The following is a 22,369-nucleotide window of genomic DNA, read 5'->3' on the forward strand; positions in this document are numbered from 1 at the left end:
AACACAACGTAGCGACAGGTCGTGACTCTGATAAGATCGAACTGTTGGTACTATGCGAATTGGTTGTCATCCGCAGCGTAGATTGCTATCCAAATATAAAACACTCCGTCTTCAGGGCACAAGTGGCTCATCGGGACCATCCGACCGCCGTATCATCCTCAGCTGAGGATGCGGATAGGAGGGGCGTGTGGTCAGCGCACTGCTCTACCGGTCGTTACGATGGTTTTCTTTGACCGGAGCCGCTACTATTCGGTCGAGTAGCTCCTCAATTGGCATCACGAGGCTGAGTGCACCCCGAAAAATGGGAACAGCACATGGCGGCCCGTATGGTCACCCATTCAAATGCCAGCCACGCCCGACTTGCTATCCAATGACACCGCGGAACTTTACTTCTGCATAAATTTATAATTTTTATAATTTTTAATTTTTAAATTATATTCGCAGATTTTTATAAATTATAAATTATTGTCATACAGAAATTTATTGTGAATCAGGTTGTTCAAAAATGTTCAAATGTGTGTGAAATTTTATGGGACTTAACTGCTAAGGTCATCAGTCCATAAGCTTATACACTGCTTGACCTAAATTATCCTAAGGACAAACACACACACCCAAGCCCGAGAGAGGGCTCCAATCTCCGCCGGTACCAGCCGCACAGTCCATGACTGCAGCGCCCTATACCGCTCGGCTAATCCCACGCGGCATCAGTTTGTGGAAATTGCACCAAGTTGTAAAGCAGATTCTACATAGGCACGCTTGTGCAAGTGAACTAAACAAGAATAATTGTTAGTTCCTGTTTTATTAATTATTTAAATTAATTTAAAATAATTGTTCAGGAATCTTTTATCGACGAATCCTGCTCTAATTAAAATACGTAAATAATTTGAAGTAAGAAGTACTTGAACACACTAGTGATATCTCTCGGTGCCAACTATCAGTTTTACTAGTTAGCGGCAGCCATCATCTGACTGTCAACAGGTGGGCTGGATGTAATAAAATACACGGTAGTGAATGGTATTTGACACGATCATTTGGCGAAATACTCTATATTTTGTGTCTATAACCTTTACTTGCCTATGTATCGTTCGTTTCGTCCCTCACATGTCTGGAAATTTTTTAGAAAGAGTAGTTGAATGGCTGGTTTAAGAGATACAACAATCTCTAATCGGGATACGTTGTAATAAGGTTTTGCTGTTAATATGCACCTGTTATTGAATACTTAATTTTATCTCTCACACTGTTTGAATGCATAGGTGGCATCCATCATTACTGAAATCGGTAATCGGCAATAAACGTTATTTACAAGTGATCTTATTTAAGATGTTCACCTTCTCTCACCCTAGAATCGTCTCGCGTTGCAGTGCTTCTGAAAAGCCCCTTATGCAATCCTCTTGCCACGCTGCTGTCCTCAGTCCACCTCGTCTCTACATGATCGGCACCTTTTGCTGTACAATCTACGTCTATCAATTTGACGTCTCCATGGTAGCCACGCGAATGATTCGACTTTTCTCAAAGTCCAAAAATGGCTATAAACCTAAAATCCAGATGGATTTATTATTAAATTATCCTGCTTAATATAAAATCGTGACCGTGAGTGCATCGGACTACACAACCCCCAACATGCTATTAGCACATACAAATGCAGAATCTTAGTGCCGCGCGCATTTGCAGAATATTGAAATTAGGTTTTAAAAAGAGGTAGAAAACATTGCCGATACTTGAGAGTTAGACGAAGGAAATGTTAATGCACTTAATCATATAATAATATTACATCGTAAAAATAATAGTTGTTACTGACACACTCATTCATGCAAATTACGAATCATTTCCTGAGCAATGTCCTTTTTACTACAACAGACATTGTGCAGATAATGAAACCAACAACTTCCCTCCAGTGACTACACATTATGCATTGTTAATGAGGGTGTTGGGTAATTTTTGAGGCATCTCTGTGGCAAATTTACATCTCGTCGTCCAGGGTAATAAATTTCTTCTTACCTCATTAAAATATTGCCTCTACAAGCCACGCTTCTCTTCCAGATGACGTATTCCGCTGCATTTCTAGCATTATATGCCACTACTTTGCCAGCCGGCCACAGACTGCTAATTATTACATCCGATGCTATTACAACAAACAAATTCCCTGCCTAATCAGTGCAGTTGTCTTACAGACATAATTATATAGCTACGAACTTTGGTTATTATTCGCACACATTGCAATGTTTCAGTCTTGTTTAAAGTGGCTCCGAAACCGCCAATAATACGGCACAATATTTCCTGATGCCCAGTACTAGTGAACGTGTAGGCATGAAATTGAGAGGTAGCATAATAATGTTGAGAACATAAAAAACTTCTGTAATATACAGGGTGGACATGAATAAAACCGGCAAACTGCAGGGAAGCATCCCTTACCGAAAATGGACGAAAAAAGCTTCTATGAAAGTGTGTCTGGTAATGCATCGTCGCTACAGCAGATGGCTCTGACGAATAACAGTTCCTCTGACCACATGTCGTGTGTTCCTGGTGTGTTGCACGATGTGTGACTGACGCAGCGTACTGTAAGCAGCAAAATGGTCGGTATTCGCGTCGGGAACAAGCCGAGATAGTGTTTGCGTACGGCCAAGCAGATTGACGGTAGAGAGGCAGCTCCAAAACAAGAACCCTCGCAGGCACTAACCACATGACACAACAACTGAACCCATTTTTGGGCTTTCGTGCGATCGTGGGTCCTTTCAGACAGACGAACGCGCAGGGAGGCGGTGAACTGTGCGCAGGACGGGGCTCTACAGCATATTGAGACGAACACGCCGGCACGTTAGCTCAGAGTGTTCGGTCGGAGGGTAAGCTGCCCTCTGAAATAAAATAGCTGAGTTAATGGATCAACGACGAACATAAACGGGCGTCTTACGACGACCGCCCGAGCAGATGCAAAGAATGAAAACGAACAAAATGAGATTAAACAAAAAAACTCTAGTACAAGCTCTAGACAAGCTGCCCGCCATCATGGTGTAAGCCAAAGTACGATTATGTGTATTACGGTAAGCCAAAGCACCACAACCGCAACTATCCCTACACCGAGCGAGGTGGCGCAGTGGTTAGATACTGGACTCGCATTCGGGAGGACGACGGTTCAATCCCGCGTACGGCCATCCTGATTTAGGTATTCCGTGATTTCCCTAAATCACTCCAGGCAAATGCCGGGATGGTTCCTCTGAAAGGGCACGGCCGACTTCCTTCCCTATCCTTCCCTAATCCGATGAGACTGATGACCTCGCTGTCTGGTCTCCTTCCCCGAAAACCACCACCACCACCGCAACTATCCCTATCACCTGCAACAGTCAAGGAAAGCACGGCACGTGGTCAGAGGTACTGTCATTCGTCAGCGCCATCTACCGTGGCAACGATGCATTTCCGGACACGTTCATAGGACCTTCCTTCCATTGTCAGTCACGTATCCGTCCCTCCAGTTTGTAGGTTTTACTAATGTTCACCCTGTTTACGCTGCTCGGAAACAGTGTGGCGCATGTTGCCAGTGTTGATGATACCCTTGCCAGTCTCTCGCACACAACAGTCGCTGGATATCTTGCTGTTCGCTGTTGCCTTTGAGCTAATAACATGAAACAGTGTTCTTATTAGTGTGCATTGAAATGTACAAATCTTTGCCGGCATCGCGGGTTATTAGCACATGTGACTACAAAAACAGGAGGGTTAAGAATGAGAGTATGTTTCTCACCTCACAAAATGCCTCTTACCGCACCATACAGCCATACAGGAAGATACAGGGTGTTTCAAAAATGACCGGTATATTTGAAACGGCAATAAAAACTAAACGAGCAGCGATAGAATTACACCGTTTGTTGCAATATGCTTGGGACAACAGTACATTTTCAGGTGGACAAACTTTCGAAATTACAGTAGTTACAATTTTCAACAACAAATGGCGCTGCAAGTGATGTGAAAGATATAGAAGACAACGCAGTCTGTGGGTGCGCCATTCTGTACGTCGTCTTTCTGCTGTAAGCGTGTGCTGTTCACAACGTGCAAGTGTGCTGTAGACAACATGGTTTATTCCTTAGAACAGAGGATTTTTCTGGTGTTGGAATTCCACCGCCTAGAACACAGTGTTGTTGCAACAAGACGAAGTTTTCAACGGAGGTTTAATGTAACCAAAGGACCGAAAAGCGATACAATAAAGGATCTGTTTGAAAAATTTCAATGGACTGGGAATGTGACGGATGAACGTGCTGGAAAGGTAGGGCGACCGCGTACGGCAACCACAGAGGGCAACGCGCAGCTAGTGCAGCAGGTGATCCAACAGCGGCCTCGGGTTTCCGTTCGCCGTGTTGCAGCTGGGGTCCAAATGACGCCAACGTCCACGTATCGTCTCATGCGCCAGAGTTTACACCTCCATCCATACAAAATTCAAACGCGGCAACCCCTCAGCGCCGCTACCATTGCTGCACGAAAGACATTCGCTAATGATATAGTGCACAGGATTGATGACGGCGATATGCATGTGGGCAGCATTTGGTTTACTGACGAAGCTTATTTTTACCTGGACGGCTTCGTCAATAAACAGAACTGGCGCGTATGGGGAACCGAAAAGCCCCGTGTTGCAGTCCCACCGTTCCTGCATCCTCAAAAAGTACTGGTCTGGGCCGCCATTTCTTCCAAAGGAATCAGTGGCCCATTTTTCAGATACGAAACGATTACTGCATCACGCTATCTGGACATTCTTCGTGAATTTGTGGCGGTACAAACTGCCTTAGACGACACTGCGAACACCTCGTGGTTTATGCAAGATGGTGCCCGGCCACATCGCACGGCCGTCGTCTTTAATTTCCAGAATGAATATTTCGATGATCGTGTGATTGCTTTGGGCTATCCGAAACATACAGGAAGCGGCGTGGATTGGCCTCCCTATTCGCCAGACATGAACCCCTGTGACTTCTTTCTGTGGGGACACTTGAAAGACCAGGTGTACCGCCAGAATCCAGAAACAATTAAACAGCTGAAGCAGTACATCTCATGTGCATGTGAAGCCATTCCGCCAGACACGTTGTCAAAGGTTTCGGGTAATTTCATTCAGAGACTACGCCATATTATTGCTACGCATGGTGGATATGTGGAAAATATCGTACTATAGAGTGTCCCAGACCGCAGCGCCATCTGTTGTTAAAAATTGTAACTACTGTAATTTCGAAATTTTGTCTGCCTGAAAACGTACTGTTGTCCCAAGCATATTGCAACAAACGGTGTATTTCTATCGCTGCTCGTTTAGTTTTTATTGCCGTTTCATATATACCGGTCATTTTTGAAACACCCTGAAGTTTAAAATTTTATAAAATGCAGTTTAACCACCAGCTGTTTATTTGTCCCATTAGTCATCTGCCGGTTTCGGTTATTAACGAACATCCAGGATGTCGGGTACAACAGATGAGTTAAACGTATCCCACATTCCTTTGTAGCTCAACACTATCGGAATTACACAGAGAAATTTTACAAACAGCTGACATAATTTGTCTTAGATTACTGACAGTCATATCTTATGCCAAACAAACAGACGTCACAGGAAAAAATTTTAAGTAATTAAACGAAAAAAAAAATATGTAAATGAACACTGATCAGCAAGAAAATTATGACCACCTTCCCAACAGACGATATGTCACCTTCGGCACTTGAAATGGTGATAATTGCGGCCTCTTAATTCAGCCAGGAAGGAAAATCGGGGAGAGCTGGACTAGTGGGGATTTTAAATACTTCATTCACTGGTAGACCACTATTTTATTTTACATAGTTTCAATCGCACAGCAGCGAAGTTAAGCTTATTATAATTAATGAAAAGCCCAATCAATGATAAATTCATTTAAAATTCAGTGCCAATTTAAATAATTTACAGAAAAAATTAAAGTTAATTTTAACACAAAAAAGACTTAATATTCTCTAAGGCAAGTACACGACCTATATAAGGAACAAAATGTAATAAGGCTAAAGGCGTAGTAAAGGCAGACATAAATCTGATCAACAGCATCCGAACAGACCAGAACGCCCTTAATTATAGAGTGATGGGAATAAAACACAATTTAAACTTGACCGGTTATAAAATGGCTTAAAACCATGCTCAAAATCAATGGAAAACAAGTTAACACCAATATGTAGGCAAGATAAATTTAAACCCAGGAAAGCACATCAACTGAAGATTTATCAACTTTTATCAATAACATAAGAAGAATTAAATTACAGCAGACTAAGGTATTTGTTGGGATCTCAACGCACATCAAAATTTGTCTAATGTGAAGGCCACAAGCTAACGGACACAAATTCAGAATTATTTCAAGTATGAACTTCATTTGAACAGAAAAGTTAAGTAGTGCAACTGCGCCTGGAGGAAACAACATGAAAGACAGACAGCAGCGAGAGCTGCCAAGTGTATGCACTCCAGATGACGTAGAAACCCTGCTAAGTAAGCCGACAAGGCGTGAGTAACTGGGGCAATGAAGTACAAGAGATAATTAACGACAGTTTACTGCAGTAGAAATAATTTTAATTAAACAGAATTCGAACACACAGCCGCGTATCAATTAATGTTCCTACATTTAATTAACCTGAGCTCTTATCAAAAACCATGACAACTTAACTGTCTTTTAGCAAGTTAACCAAAGGATTTAAGAAACCAGTTACAAATATTTAAAAAATATTACGTCAGGATTAAGATAATAAAATCAGAAAAATTTTTCTTTCTGCCAAACCATTAAATCAGTCACAAGGACGCTTGCTTGACATTCAAAACTCATCAGTCCACACATTAGTTCGGAGAAGACATGTTCGTCCCGAAACAAACTAAAATTTATCTGAGCCTCTTAAATAGTACAGATGCACTATATAATATCTTAGACAATATAGGACTTAGGCATAAGCCGGCCGAAGTGGCCGTGCGGTTAAAGGCGCTGCAGTCTGGAACCGCAAGACCGCTACGGTCGCAGGTTCGAATCCTGCCTCGGGCGTGGATGTGTGTGATGTCCTTAGGTTAGCTAAGTTTAAGTAGTTCTAAGTTCTAGGGCACTGATGACCTCAGCAGTTAAGTCCCATAGTGCTCAGAGCCATTTGAGCCATTTTTTTGGTATAGGTTATTGTTAGTCAGGGCCATTCTTTTGTAGGGATTATTTAAAGTCAGATTGTGTTTCTCTAAAAAAATTATTGTGTGTCAGTTTACTGTTGATCAGAATAAGGAAAGAGAGAAATGTCTGAGTACGTTCAGTTTTGCTCAGCTGTTTGAAAATCAAATAACGTAAGAGGTTTACCAGCACAGTCATTCTTAATTTTTCTAAGGGGATGTTTCAATGTTAGCTCTGCCGCAGTTCGCAGCCTGTCCTGTTCTACCATTCTGCCCAAACTACGACGTCCGGTATCTGTAATGATCTGTGGCCACCAACCCCAAGAGTCTGGAAGTGGTTTCATCTTGATTTCGTCACACGTTGAAGACTCTCACTACACCACTCGTCGAAAACACGACAAGTCGTGCAGTCTGCGAAATGCTCGTGCCCAGCCTCGAGGTCATCACAATCTGCCATCTACCAAACTAAAATAGATAGTGCACCTTTCCCATTCTACCCACGGTCAGCACTGTCACTGTTACTATACGCACCATGCGTGTGTGTCACTAGCAGTCATTCCTCGCCAGGTGACGCTGCCATCTCCTGGATGGGTTTACATCAATAGTAGATCGATGGTCTTAATGTTCTGGCTGATCAGCCTATTTGTCTGTGTGTATGTATACCCAAATAAAAAAGGTTCAAATGTGTTTGAATTTCTAAGGACCAAACTGCTCGACTCATCGGTCCCTAGACTTACACACTACTTAAACTAAATTATGCTGAAGAACAACACACACATTCATGCCAGAGGGAGGACTCGTCCCTCCGGCGGTAGGGGCCACGCAGTCCGAGACATGGCGCCTCAACCCGCGCGGCAACTCCGCGTGGCTATACCAAAATAAAAACCTGCATATGTTATACGACAAGTTGCTATAGCTATGTGTCAAGTACTCTGAGGTGAAAATCAATCTTATATTTCAAGTCTCCGAAAGAATTGCCAGTAGAGGAATATCATAGCGTAACACGTAAGTGCAGCCTTGGTGAAATTGCGTGTCTCGTTGTACTACATTTCTTTTTCGGAATGAGGATGTGGTTTTACATTCATGAAAATTTGTCAGGGTATTAGAGGGGGAGGGGTGACAACTCGTTAAAATTGTAATTTTTTATATAAATTATTTGGTCAGTTTTGAGACGCCTCGCCCCACAAGAACTAAATGTTAAAGGTGAATAAAAACTTACTATATTATGGGGACATTACTTTGATACTTAAAACCAACAAACACGCGTCTCAAATAAAGTACGAAAAATACAGGAGGGATCTACTACTTTGCTTTTACCGAGACATAAGTTCCACAGCAATTACAAGAGCCGTAGTACTGTTTTACTGCAATCAGTGACTCAGTGCTACATTTGGTTAATCGGGAGGCTTAGCGAAATAACGGTAAATCACTTCTTGAAGCGTGCGAGAATTTGGTAATGAAGAAAAGCTCTCTACTCGACACTACAGCTCGGGAGAGAGCGCTTATGTATGTTGACAACAATTTCTACGTAGTTATGTATCAGATGGTGGGCGATCAACACGTAAAATGTTGTGATAATTTTTTTGTTCAACCTCATTTCTCTCAACAAGTTCTCGTGAGTGAATATCGATGTGTCCTGAATTGATTTTTTGCTCACGCAAAAAGGTAGAGCAATTGCTACTACAGCACAGCCTTTGTTGTACAAGACACCGAACACAACAGAGTGTAGTTTGCACTTTAATAACATTGCACAATATTATCCACCTAAAGGCGCTTGACTTTTGTTGGAATGGGTCACAAAAATAATAATATGGAAAGTTACTAGTTCGTTGAAAATGAAGATGTTTATACAAACAGTTCCCTACGCCACTTTCAGATGGCCTTATTTGTTACATTTGCATAACTTTTGCGTGTACATAAAAATACCTCACACTGCTTTATTAACTGGAATTAACAAATAAATGAATAAAAGTTATGCTGTGTCTGTGTGTTTCAAAGTATGTATCTTACAAGCCAACCTCCCCATCGCACCCCCCTCAGATTTAGTTATAAGTTAGCACAGTGCATAGGCCTTGAAAAACTGAAAACAGATCAATTGAGAAAACAGGAAGAAGTTGTGTGGAACTGTGAAATAATAAGCAAAATATACAAACTGAGTAGTTCATGGGAAGATAAGCAACTTCAAGGACACTAAGACCGCAGGAGCGCGGTGGTCTCGTGGTAACGTGAGCGGCTGCGGAACGAAACGTCCTTGGTTCAAACCTTCCATCGAGTGGAAAATTTAATTTTTTATTTTCGGTTTATGTGACAAACTCTTATGTTTTCATCACTTTTTTTGGAGTGATCATCACATCCACAAGAAAACCTAAATCGTGCAAGGTAGAAGAATCTTTTTACCCCTTCGCCAAGTGTACAAGTTAGGTGGGTCGACAACATATTCCTGTATTGTGACGCACATGCCGTCACCAGTGTCGTATAGAATATGTCAGATGTGTTTTCCTGTGGAGGAATCGGTTGACCTATGACCTTGCGATCAAATGTTTTCGGTTCCAATTGGGGAGGCACGTCCTTTCGTCTACTAATCGCACGGTTTTGCCATGCGGTCACAAAACACAGACACTAAACTTATTACAGTGAACAAAGACGTCAATGAACGAACGGACAGACAATAACTATGCAAAAATAAAGAAAATAAAATTTTCACATCAAGGAAGCTTTGAACCAAGGACCTCTCGTGTAGCAGCTGCTCACGCTACCACGGGACCACGACGCTCCTGATATCACTTTGTGCATGATGTTGCCTATGCGACCCGTGGACTACTCAGTTTGTATATTTTGCTTATTTTTTCACAGTTCCACACAACTTCTTCCTGTTTTCTCAATTGATCTGTGTTCAGTTTATGAAGGCCTATCCACTGTGCCAACTTATAACTAAATCTGAGGGGGGTGCGATGGGGAGGTTCCCTTGTTAAATATATGTAATGTTTTGTGTTAACTTTACTACAAGTTACAAGTGCAAATCCTCAGGGCATGCTACCTTGCGTTCTCGAATTCAGAAGTTCCAGTAATGCTCCAAATACCCAGGATCAATAATTTGTTTACACTGTTGTTCATCTGTAGACGGGGAATTTTTTCTATACTGATAATACTGAAATTAAACACGTGTAGGAATGAATTTTTAATCACCACACCATGCAGGCAAGGACATACTGAAATATCAGTGTAGTGGCATCCGGTCAATGAGTTCGTGATGAAACGAATTACAGTTTCGTTTGTGAATTTATTAGACTCATAGTCCGCGCTCGAAATACTGATTGCAACGACGCCGACGGAGCTGCTGAGAGAAATATGGGCGGGCTATTCGAATGGCAAGTTCCGATCGGGTGCGATATGGAAATCACAGTGAAAATCAGATGAAGCTTTGCACAGTTGTGTTGGTCTGTGTCGTTAGTATGCTTGTCGATCGCGTCACGTCGCTCTTTTGAGATCTGAGCGCACGGCAGGCGTGTAAAGATGTGAAGTTTCGAAGGTAGCGGACAAGATACTGGCGAAAGTAAAACTGTGGGGAAGAGTCGGAAGTCCAAAATGGAGCGGTATCTATTGAGAGGCCAGACAAACGTGTGGTTCCTGAATAGGGGCAGCAGCCTTTTCAGTAGTTGCAGGGGCAACAGTCTGGATGATTGACTGATCTGTCCTTGTAACACTAACCAAAACGAAATTGTTCTGCTGGTACTGCGAACGGCTGAAAGCAAGGGGAAACTACAGCCGTAATTTTTTCTGAGGACATGCACCTTTCCTGTATGGTTAAACGATGATGGCGTCTTCTTGGGTAAAATAATCCGGAGGTAAAATAGCCCCCCATTCGGATCACAGGGCGGGGACTACTCAAGAGGACGTTGTTACCAGGAGAAAGAAAACTGGCGTTGTATGGATTGGAGCGTGGGATGTCAGATCCCTTACGCGGGCAGGTAGGTTGGAAAATTTAAAAAGGGAAATGGATAGGTTAAATTTAGATATAGTGGGAATTAGTGAAGTTAAGTGGCAGGAGGAACAAGACTTTTGGTCAGGTGAATACAGGGTTATAAACACAAAATCACATAGGATTAATGCAGGAGTAGGTTTAATAATGAAGTTTTATAATGAATAAAAAAATAGGAGTGCGGGTATGCTACTACAAACAGCATAGTGATCGCATTATTGTGGCCAAGATAGACACGAAGCCCAGGCCTACTACCGTAGTACAAGCTAATACGCCAACTAGCTCAGGAGATGATGAAGAAATTGATGAAATGTATGATGAGATAAAAGAAATTATTCAGGTAGGGTAGGGAGACGAAAATTTAATAGTCATGGGTGACTGGAATTCGAGAGTAGGTAAAGGGAGAGAAGGAAACATAGTAGGTGAATATGGATAGGGGATAAGAATTTTGCACAGAGCATAACTTAATCATAGCTAACACTTGGTTCAAGAATCATGAAAGAAGGTTGTATACATGGAAGAATCCTGGAGATACTAGAAGGTATCAGACATATTATATAATAAGACAGAGATTTAGGAACCAGGTTTTAAATTGTAAGACATTTCCGGTAGCTGATGTCGACTCTGACCACAATCTATTGGTTATGAACTGTAGATTAAAACTGAAGAAACTGCAAAAAGGTGGGAATTTAAGGAGATGGGACCTGAATAACATGACAAAACCAGAGGTTGTACAGAGTTTCAGGGAGAGCATAAGGGAACAATTGACAGGAATGAGAGAAAGAAATACAGTAGAAGAAGAATGGGTAGGTCTGAGGGTTGAAGTAGTGATGGAAGCTGAGGATCAAGTAAATAAGAAGAAGAGGGCTAGTAGAAATCCCTGGGTAAAAGAAAAAATATTGAATTTCATTGACGAAAGGAGAAAGTGTGAAAATGCAGTAAATAAAGCAGGCAAAAATGAATACAAACGTCTCAGAAATGAGATCGACAGGAAGTGCAAAATGGCTAAGCAGGGATATGTAGAGGACAAATGTAAGGATGTAGAGGCTTATCTCACTACTGGTAAGACAGATACTGCCTACAGGAAAATTAAAGAGACCTTTGGAGAAAAGAGAGCCACTTTTATGAGTATGAAGAGCTCAGATGGAAACCCAGTTCTAAGTAAAGAAGGGAAAGCAGAAAGGTGGAAGGAGTATATAGAGGGTCTATACAAGGGCGATGTACTTGAGGACAATGTTACGGAAAAGGAAGAGGATGTAGATGAAGATGAAATGGGAGATACAATATTGCGTGAAGAGTTTGACAGAGCACTGAAACACCTGAGTCGAAACAAGGCCCTGGGAGTAGACAACATTCCATTAGAACTACTGACAGCCTTGGGAGAGCCAGTCGTGACAAAACTCTACCATCTGGTGAGCAAGATGTATGTTGTTGTTGTTGCGGTCTTCAGTCCTGAGACTGGTTTGATGCAATCTACATGCTTCTCTATCCTGTGCAAGCTTCTTCATCTCCCATTACCTACTGCAGCCAGAGACAGGCGAAATACCCTCAGACTTCAAGAAGAATATAATAATTCCAATCCCAAAGAAAGCAGGTGTTGACAGGTGTGAAAATTATCGAACTATCAGTTTAATAAGTCACAGCTCCACAATATTATCGCGAATTCTTTGCAGACGAGTGGAAAAACTGGTAGAAGCCGACCTCGGGGAAGATCAGTTTGGACTCCGTCGAAATGTTGGAACATGTGAGGCAATACTGACCTTACGACTTATCTTAGAAGAAAGATTAAGGAAAGGCAAACCTATGTTTCTAGCATTTGTAGACTTAGAGAAAGCTTTTGACAATGTTGACTAGAATACTCTTTTTCAAATTCTAAAGGTGGAAGGGATAAAATACAGGGAGCGAAAGGCTATTTACAATTTGTACAGAAACCAGATGGCAGTTATAAGAGTCGAGGGGCATGAAAGGGAAGCAGTGGTTGGGAAGGGAGTGAGACAGCTTTGTAGCCTCTCCCCGATGTTATTCAATCTGTATATTGAGCAACCAGTAAAGGAAACGAAAGAAAAATTCGGAGTTGGCATTAAAATCCATGGAGAAGATATACAAACTTTGAGGTTTGCCGATGACATTGTAATTCTGTCAGAAACAGCAAAGGACTTGGAAGAGCAGTTGAACGGAATGGACAGTGTCTTGAAAGGAGGATATAAGATGAACATCAACAAAATGAGGATAATGGAATGTAGTCGAATTGAGTCATGTGATGATGAGGGAATTAGATTAGGAAATGAGACACTTCAAGTAGTAAAGGAGTTTTGCTATTTTGGGAGCAAAATAACTGATGATGGTCGAAGTAGAGAAGATATAAAATGTAGACTGGCAATGGCAAGGAAAGTGTTTCTGAAGAAAAGAAATTTGTTAACATCGACTATAGATTTAAGTGTCAGGAAGTCGTTTCTAAAAGTATTTGTATGGAGTGTAGCCATGTATGGAAGTGAAACAAGGACGACAAATATTTTGGACAAGAAGAGAATAGAAGCTTTCGAAATGTGGTGCCACAGAAGAATGCTGAAGATTAGATGGGTGGATCACATAACTATTGAGGAGGTATTGAATAGAATTGTGGAGAAGAGAAGTTTGTGGCACAACTTGACAAGAAGAAGGGACAGGTTGGTAGGACATGTTCTGAAGCATCAAGGGATCACAAATTCAGCATTGGAGGGCAGAGTGGAGGGTAAAAACCGCAGAGGGAGCCCAAGAGATGAATACACAACACTGATTCAGAATGATGTAGGTTGGAGTAAATACTGGTAGATGAAGAAGCTAGCACAGGATAGAGTTCATGGAGAGCTGCATCAAACCAGTGTCAGGACTGAAGACCACAACAACAACAAAGTTACATTTTCAAAAAAATCGCAACTCAGAGACATATACAGGGCCATTCAGATGCCCCAACCAATGGGTTTTATATAACCTATAACAACTTCAAATACTATGAACAAGATTTCCTTATTCTCTCGCTCGCTATGCACAAATGATTATCCTACAGAAAAAGGTGAACAGTCCCTATTTGCAGGAAATTTCATGCCGTTATATTTTGTACTGGGATACTTTTTCACTAGATGATATATTTTTCCAACTATTTGAAGCAAATATGATAAAGTGGATTCAAACGAGTTTTTCTTGATTAACTAGAAAACCATGGTCTCTACTGAAAAGGTATACCAGTACAAAATTTAACTCTATGGCTCTTGTTCATATTTGCCGTAGGTCTAGTAACACGTAGCAAGCGAGATAATATGAAAATCCTGCGTTGGTTTTAGAAGGTATTGCAGGTTGCATAAGACGAATCAGAAGGGTCACCTTACTCATCCTGTACATCGCAAAAGCAGTATCCGAATATCTGAGATTTATATGTGTAATATGACTTGTAAGGTTTAGAGGACAGAAAAACAACTGTGTAAGCTGTAAATATTTTTGGTTTAATCTTATCACAGAAATACATACATTTACACAGTTTACAATGTGACAATGTTTCAGCAATTGTCAAACGAATGCGTCTCGTCCTCAGAAAGTGAAATAATCCTCAACACAACAATGGTAAATTTTGACTAAAAGTTCTTTCAAAAATTATTCTTACGACTATGTCACACTGTTGGCAAGTACTACGATAAATCATCCAATTCCTCTTCTACGTTCAGTATGATTCGTGATGACAATTAAGTCTACACAGGATGATTAGTTTTGTGATCAGTTGAGCAAAAGATTGCCCAAGGTCGCCCGAGTTTACAGTGGACACAAGCTGGTGAACGAACAAGTTTACGCCTCTGCTCGCGGTATTTACCTAGGCTGCAGTAAGCTGTCATCCGTATGGCTGCTCTCATCCTCAGAAATTCCTATAAAAACTGATTAAGCCTTTGCCTATTTTTCCAGCAGAAACTCTCCCTATGTTTATCGTTATGAGCGAACACATGTACTCATCCCTAGTCTTGGAATATCGCGATATGCAAGCATATGGATGGAGCAGCGTGCATTTAAAAATGTCCTCTCAGTCCTTGCAAGAACAATTAACTAACTGACTGGTTCGTTTCTCCACAATTGGTGCTCAATGATGCTATAGCTAATATCTAGCTGAATGTCAGCCACAGTGTATGCAGTGCTTACACAAATTTCTTCTCTGCATCCTACAGAGCATTATGCACCTCGTTCTGCACTTGACGCCAGTTCAGAGAAGAGTCCCCGAAAATTTCGCTCTTGTCTTTCTTGTAGCTGAACTGTCTCCCCACCACGGTTCTTTCACTCTCCACATCATGGCTTTTTTCGACCAATAGGAGCTTCCCTCTTATGTTTGTGGAAATTCTCTCTGCCAATAGGAAGGGCCCTACCATTAAACTGCGTCGAAATATTGTCACTATAGTCCTTCCTGGTTCGTTTCCGCCAATCGGACGTTTTGTGCCCACTCCAGACGCCTAAAAGTTACATGCATACATCACACGTGTACCACTCGCTATTCACGTGATCAACTCCGTCATTGGTTTTGTTTGAAACAATTTGGAATTTCGAAACACAGTTTTCTAAAACTTCTTTCTATCCTACTTCTGGTGGCCCATTACTTGCGCTGCAGTATGCGTCACCCCTCCGGTTGCTAACTCTTGCCGTGGGACGCCCCCTAAAAGGTTTTTGTGGTGTCTCCCATGGTGCGGCCTCTGCTTCTGCCTGCACCTACTTCCACACAAAACGTTTCCTCTTGCTGCTTGTTTTACCTTATGCTCATTGACATGCATTATATGGGAGTGATATGTTAATACTGTTGACTGAGTGTCATCCCTTTTTCGTTACATACTTATTGGCAAATATGGTCTCTATCGCCAAAATAAGTTAAATGTCATATTCACCTTCCCATTATGATGTATAAAAGTCTTATGTAAGTTGCCAAATGGACCCTCATCTATTCTCCATGTTACAAACTGATTTATGAAGTATAGTAGGAGAAATCTTCCACAAATTGAGAATGTCATAATTTAATTGATATAAAATGGAGGTTTCAGTATCAATATTTCACTTAACACTACACAGGTGGATACAGACCTGCAGACTTGACACTATGGGTGTGTAAATGAGGATTCGTGTGGGACGTGGAAGTATGAGGAGGACGTCGGTGCTGTAGCTTTCAGCTGCTTCCGCAAATGGTAGGGGCGTCTTTTTCTGTATGAAAAACTCTGGGAGGTTCCTTGGGATAATGAAAACATTCTTTTTATTCTTTTAATTCCCTATTCCCAAGAGACAACAACATTAACACAACACGATCACTTCAGTTACAGTAGAGGCTCAAAATTTCTTCCATTGACTTGTAAACAGAGATTACACTGGTGGGTCATGTTCTCAGGAGTGCATGGATTTCCTAATGCTGCTACTACTATCCAGGCAACCAGACCCTCTTCTGATTCAACATAGGGACAAACAAGGTTGTACATCCCACCAAAGAAATTCCAAAGGGGTCAAATCAGGGGATCGAGTAGGGCACGCTACAGCACCACCACTGTCATTCCTTTTTTATGGAAACCGACTGTTTTCAAAGAATCGACGAACAGGACGACTGAAATGTACGGCGCCCTGTTGTGTTTAAACCAGATTCGGTGTCTTGTAGCTAGTCGCAAGTTATCCAGCAATTCTATCAATGCTCTGGCGAGAAAATTATAATAATGTTTGTCATTTGATAGCCTAGGTAGGAGATTGGACCCAATTAGACAGTCAGCACCAACACCTTCCCAAAAAGCACGTAGAATCGCACTTGAAGATCGTGAGTAAATGTTGCATGTGGATTAACCTCACTCAAAACGCGCGGACTGTGGATGCTGAAAACTCTGTCAGCCCTAACGTTACTCTGTCTGGAAACAGCACGGAGGCTGGAAGTGTACGATGTATTTGGCATTGTTCCAGGTACCACTGTGAAAATTATGCTCTGAGTGGCCTCTGATTCCAGATTGTGCACATGATGTGAGTGAAATGGATTACCAATTGCTCCTCACGAACGTATCTTACATTCGTCTGATTCGTCCCTATGTTATGCATAATTGCACGAGTTCTGGGAATGATTACGCCCTCTACTGGAATAAGAAATGCTCACAGGTAATTATGACGTCAGAGAAAAATGTTTGTTTCGGTGTCCCATGCAGCCTGTTTAAATAACTTTCACTCTGTATGTTCCGAAAATTCGGTTGACCACAGAAGCAAGATGAAAAGAATGAAATACTAATGCCAACTAAACACTCAGTCAAGATGGTACTAAGCTGAAGTGCCCCTTACAAATGTGGGTGGTGAATAGATACGGTTTCTCGACGATTCGTCAGTAAATTCACTCAGCGACTGTATTACAAGCAATGAAAAATTTGAACCGCATCCTTTTTGGCCGAAATTGCACTTCTCGATGCCTCGTTAGACATACGCTCATGATGCAAGTGACTCATTTGTGTGGTCGTCAATGACCATATGGTGCTCAAGTTTCTGAAGTACAGAACCAACACAGTTTTCGAAGCGGGACACAAATATACATAGTATTTCAGTTAACTGCTGGCGTACCCATCTATATAACGTGTGACAACCGTATCAGCGTTATCATCTAGTGCAAGGAAAAGTTGCTACCCAAAAACCACTGGCATGTACAATTACATGTCAAAAACAGGATTTGCTTTCAACGGCCACCAATTAAAACAGAGGACAGGTAATAGTGTAGATCATAACTCCCTGTTCATTGTCGTGCAATAGGAAACTGTTCCCTCACTTCACAGGCACAATATTTAGCAGAAGGGTAGGAAATCCGACGTGACGCTGGAACCACAGAGAAATTTGACTTGACTGATGAACTGCTGGAGACGCTGATGGCAGCGCAGGGGAAGTTGACATTCACAGGAGCCGATTCATTTTGGTTGCCAATAGGACTTCGTTCATTTTTGTTGTAGGGTAATCGTGATGTGTAGCTTTAAGGGGACAGGAGGAAAGGGGGGAGGGGGAGGCTGGCAGTGACGTCGTGTACATGGGATTAAATGTGCCATTTGATAAGCAAGCGTCTGCCCTCACCAGCGAACGACAGAGGAACCCACTGTTCATCTCTTTCTATACCTACAGCACCCCACAGGCGAACACACCTTTCTGTATGACAACCAACCATTCTACCATAGACGAACTATGCAGAACTGCCTGAGAAATATTCACCGGATATGAGCGTGGCTGTATGTCCTTCCACTTCACCTGACCTTTGTTCTATGGAGCACATGAGGGACGCTGTAAAGTGACATTTGAACATTTAGAACTCACCTAAGACTTTTGCTGTCTGTTGAGTCCATGGCTCCATTGATAGGTCGTGGGCGGGCATCTTCAGAGCGAAAAGGGAAATTACATTTTGCTATTAGATAGGTGTTCTTAAACCAAAAGCTTACAATACATTTTGTGCAAGTGATGTTCCATTATATTTGAAAAAAAGTATTTCAAAAAAGGTATTTCAAACAGCATTTACGGCTGGTGTGAACCATCTGATCGTCTTTGGGTATTATGAAATTATTTACTTGTCAACATAGTAACATTCAGTCTTTGACGTTAAATAAAATATAAGCCATCTTTCCACACTTCCGTTTCTATTAACATACATTATACAATCAATAATAAAATGTACTGTATAAGAAGATAAACTAGCTTGTCAGTACAGTTTACTGTCGATTGCATAATATATTTAACTGCAAAAAACCACGGTGATTAATTTTCCTGAATCCTCCAAAAGTAATTGTGTGCAGGTCAACTCTTTAAGAACTAACCTCAAAATCCGCGAAAATTACGGCCCTAGGCATAGCTCTTCTAAGTAGGCTGTTTAGGTTTTTTTTATCGGTAACGCCACGTAGCGCTCTGTATGAAAATCACTGGCTGTGCTGTGTGCAGTCTGTGGCTGGTTTGCATTGTTGTTTGCTATTGCAGTGTTGGGCAGTTGGCTGTTAACAGCACGTAGCGTTGCGCAGTTGGAGGTGAGCCGCCAGCAGTGGCGGATGTGGGGAGAGAAATGGCGGAGTTCTGAGAATGGGTGAACTGTACGTGTGTCTATCAGAGACAGTCAATTTGTAAGACTGGATGTCATGAAATGGACTTTTTAACACTGTTAAGGTAAATACATTGTTTGTTCTTTATTAAAATCTTTCATTTGCTAACTATGCCTATCAGTAATTAGTGCCTTCAGTAGTTAGAATCTTTTATTTTGCTGGCAGTATTGGCGCTCGCTGTATTGCAGTAGTTCGAGTAACGAAGATTTTTGTGAGGTAAGTGATTCATGAAAGGTATAGGTTATTGTTAGTCAGAGCCATTCTTTTGTAGGGATTATTGAAAGTCAGATTGCATTGCGCAAAAAATATTGTGTGTCAGTTTAGTGTTGATCAGAATAAGTAAAGAGAGTAATGTCTAAGTACGTTCAGTTCTGCTCAGCTGTTTGAAAATCAAATAACTTAGAGGTTTATCAGCGCAGTAATTCATTAATTTTTCTAAGGGGACGTTTCACTCCTTAAGAGTGGAATTTGCAAAATAACTATCTCACTGTGACTAACGCCATCGGATTGGTGTAATATGTTGGCGATCATTTTGAGTTGATTGCTAAAATCTTCCAGTATATAGATTAGGAGCCTGCAGCTCAATGTATGTGAAGAGGTCGAGCACAAAAATGATTAAAATCAATATTCACATTAATTTGTAAACACAATTAAGAGGTCAACATATTAATGAAGAACTGAAGCCTGTGATAAGTAACTCCACCCAAATTTATATAAAGATTAAATACAAAGCAGTGTCACTCCTTGATCAGTTATTAATTCATGACCTCCTAAGAATTAACTGTCCCCCCGAAGTTCAGTGATAACTGATAACTATTAAAACGCGTAATGCTTTATCGGAACAGTGACTGGTAATTTGAGATTAAAAATTCAGAAAACCACACATTCAGCAGCAGTGCAAAGGAGATAAGACATGCGATCGTCCTGGATTCGACGACTGTGAACTCAGTTTAACTGCTTTGCCGGTGCTGCGAATTATGCTCGCAGTAAGAAAGACTAGGATGTACTGAGCTGCGTGGTGCAGACAGAATCATCAGCAGGATTCCATAGCCAGTGCTTCTCATGCGTCGCCCATTTACGCTTGCCGCCGAAACCGCGCAAGCCGCTAATGACTAAATTATGAACCGCTTCGGTCCAGCCACGAGAATTCCCAATAGAGAACCTTTCCTAAAATTGTGACTCTTTTTCTGCCTTCAATGACAACTTAAAAGTCCTCCCTCCTACCAAAAAGCAATCGTTTCAACACTACAATATGACAACACACTTCTTTACGCCAGCCGTACTTTCTTCTGCAAATATCCATATCCTTGCAGTCGGGTTCAAGAAATTCAGAGAGGTCTGCTACGAGGCTAGAGTTTGTTTCCAGTGATTCGTGCTTTCTACAAGCGGCAAAAACCAATCTTCAAAAGAAGTCAGAAAATTATGAAAAAATCGCTCTGGACTCCTGCACGCGGCTCCCTATCTCCCGAGTCCGGACCTTAGCCGACAGCACTCGCTGTGGGAGGATAACCCTTGCCGTCCCCTGTAGGTTTGGGCTCGATCTCATTTCCTAGAATCTTACGCCACCCAGGCTGTGATCTCATTCACCAGTCACCCAGCTGTTTGACCATGTCGTTTCCTGTCTCTCTTTCACGAATCCTCTACATATCTGCGCACCTCTACATATCTGCGCACCTCTACATATCTGCGCACCTCTACATATCTGCGCACCTCTACATATCTGCGCACGCGCTAGGCATTCATAATCCATTAAAAACTGTTGCCGAGTTAATGAGGAGAGACACATAAATTACATAAGACTCCCTAACGCCAGTCACCTTGTTTTATGATATCGATAATATTTTCCATACGGAATATCCATGTTGCCAGCGTCAGAACGATAAATATATTTTAATTATTAATGAAACCGGTACGCAACAATGCTTGTCGGATTTCATCACTATTCACAGTTGTGACGCAAAATTTCTTTTATTTGAACTGACACCACAGACATAACTTTGCCAAGCAGGCTGTAAGTAATAATTTTATGAATCCTGAAGATGATCACATGACCGAAACCGGTAGTAAGTACAGAGTTATTTTATTAGCAGCTCTTGGTGGTTTATAAGTATGAGGATATTAAAGTTTTAAACATGGCTGCGTTGTCGGCGACAGTTACAATGCAAAATTAATGCAATAACAGCAATTGGTCGCAAAATGAAGTCTTTTTGACCTAGGTTTCGGCCGCTACTGAGAGTGCATTCATCAGAAAGAAAACATTTATATTTCACGTATATTTATTCTATACGTTTCTTCATAAGAAATAGAACATTTAAACTGGCATGTCACGTACATTTATTTTATACGTGACATGCCTGTTTAAATGTTTTATTTCTGATGAAGGAACGTAGAGAATAAATATACGTGAAATATAAATGTTTTATTTCTGATGAAGGCACTCTCAGTAGTGGCCGAAACCTAGGTCAAAAAGACTTCATTTTGCGACCGAGGGCGGTTATTGCTTTAATTTTAAGTATGAAGATTTTTTATTTTTCATTTGCTTGCATGAGGTAACTGTGTTCTCACAGGAAGCCAACTGAAGGAAGGTTTATGTCAAGTTCATAAGAATCGTAGCCGTCGCTTTAAAACATTGCAGGAAATCCATAGTAGCCTTATTTGGAGAATCATCTCACACCATGTGAGTATCGTATATTTCGAAAAATCTGTATTTAGATAGCATGGATATGATTCGAATGTTTTACCTCCAGCATTGGCCATCTGTTCGTGTTCGAGAGATAGTCTTTTTGTGAATACACATTACTGTGTGTATGGTATAGTGTAAACAGACAAATATAATTGTACAGAAGATACCTGACAGGAATGGAAAGCGTTTCTCCATGAACCTCTAGTCCGATATTTGTTAAATTTTCACTGCGCAAACGAGTATTAAAAAGTTAAACTTTTGCTTCATTTGGTACTGATCTGCTTCATCAACGTCAGTGTGAGGCTTGTCCCCATAGACTCGAATACATTCTTCTACTCGTTCTGGTGTGATAGTAAACAGCCTCCGAACGTCATCATAAGCAATTACCTGTAATGTATGAAACACTTGATGTGTCAACACATGACGATAGCTGGTACACACGTTTAAATATTCCAACTGCATTCCAGACATATTCCGTGCGTGACAAATCAGGAGACTCAGCAGGACAATTT

Source organism: Schistocerca americana, chromosome 3, assembly GCF_021461395.2.
Source record: "Schistocerca americana isolate TAMUIC-IGC-003095 chromosome 3, iqSchAmer2.1, whole genome shotgun sequence".
Classification (NCBI taxonomy): Eukaryota; Metazoa; Arthropoda; class Insecta; order Orthoptera; family Acrididae; genus Schistocerca; species Schistocerca americana.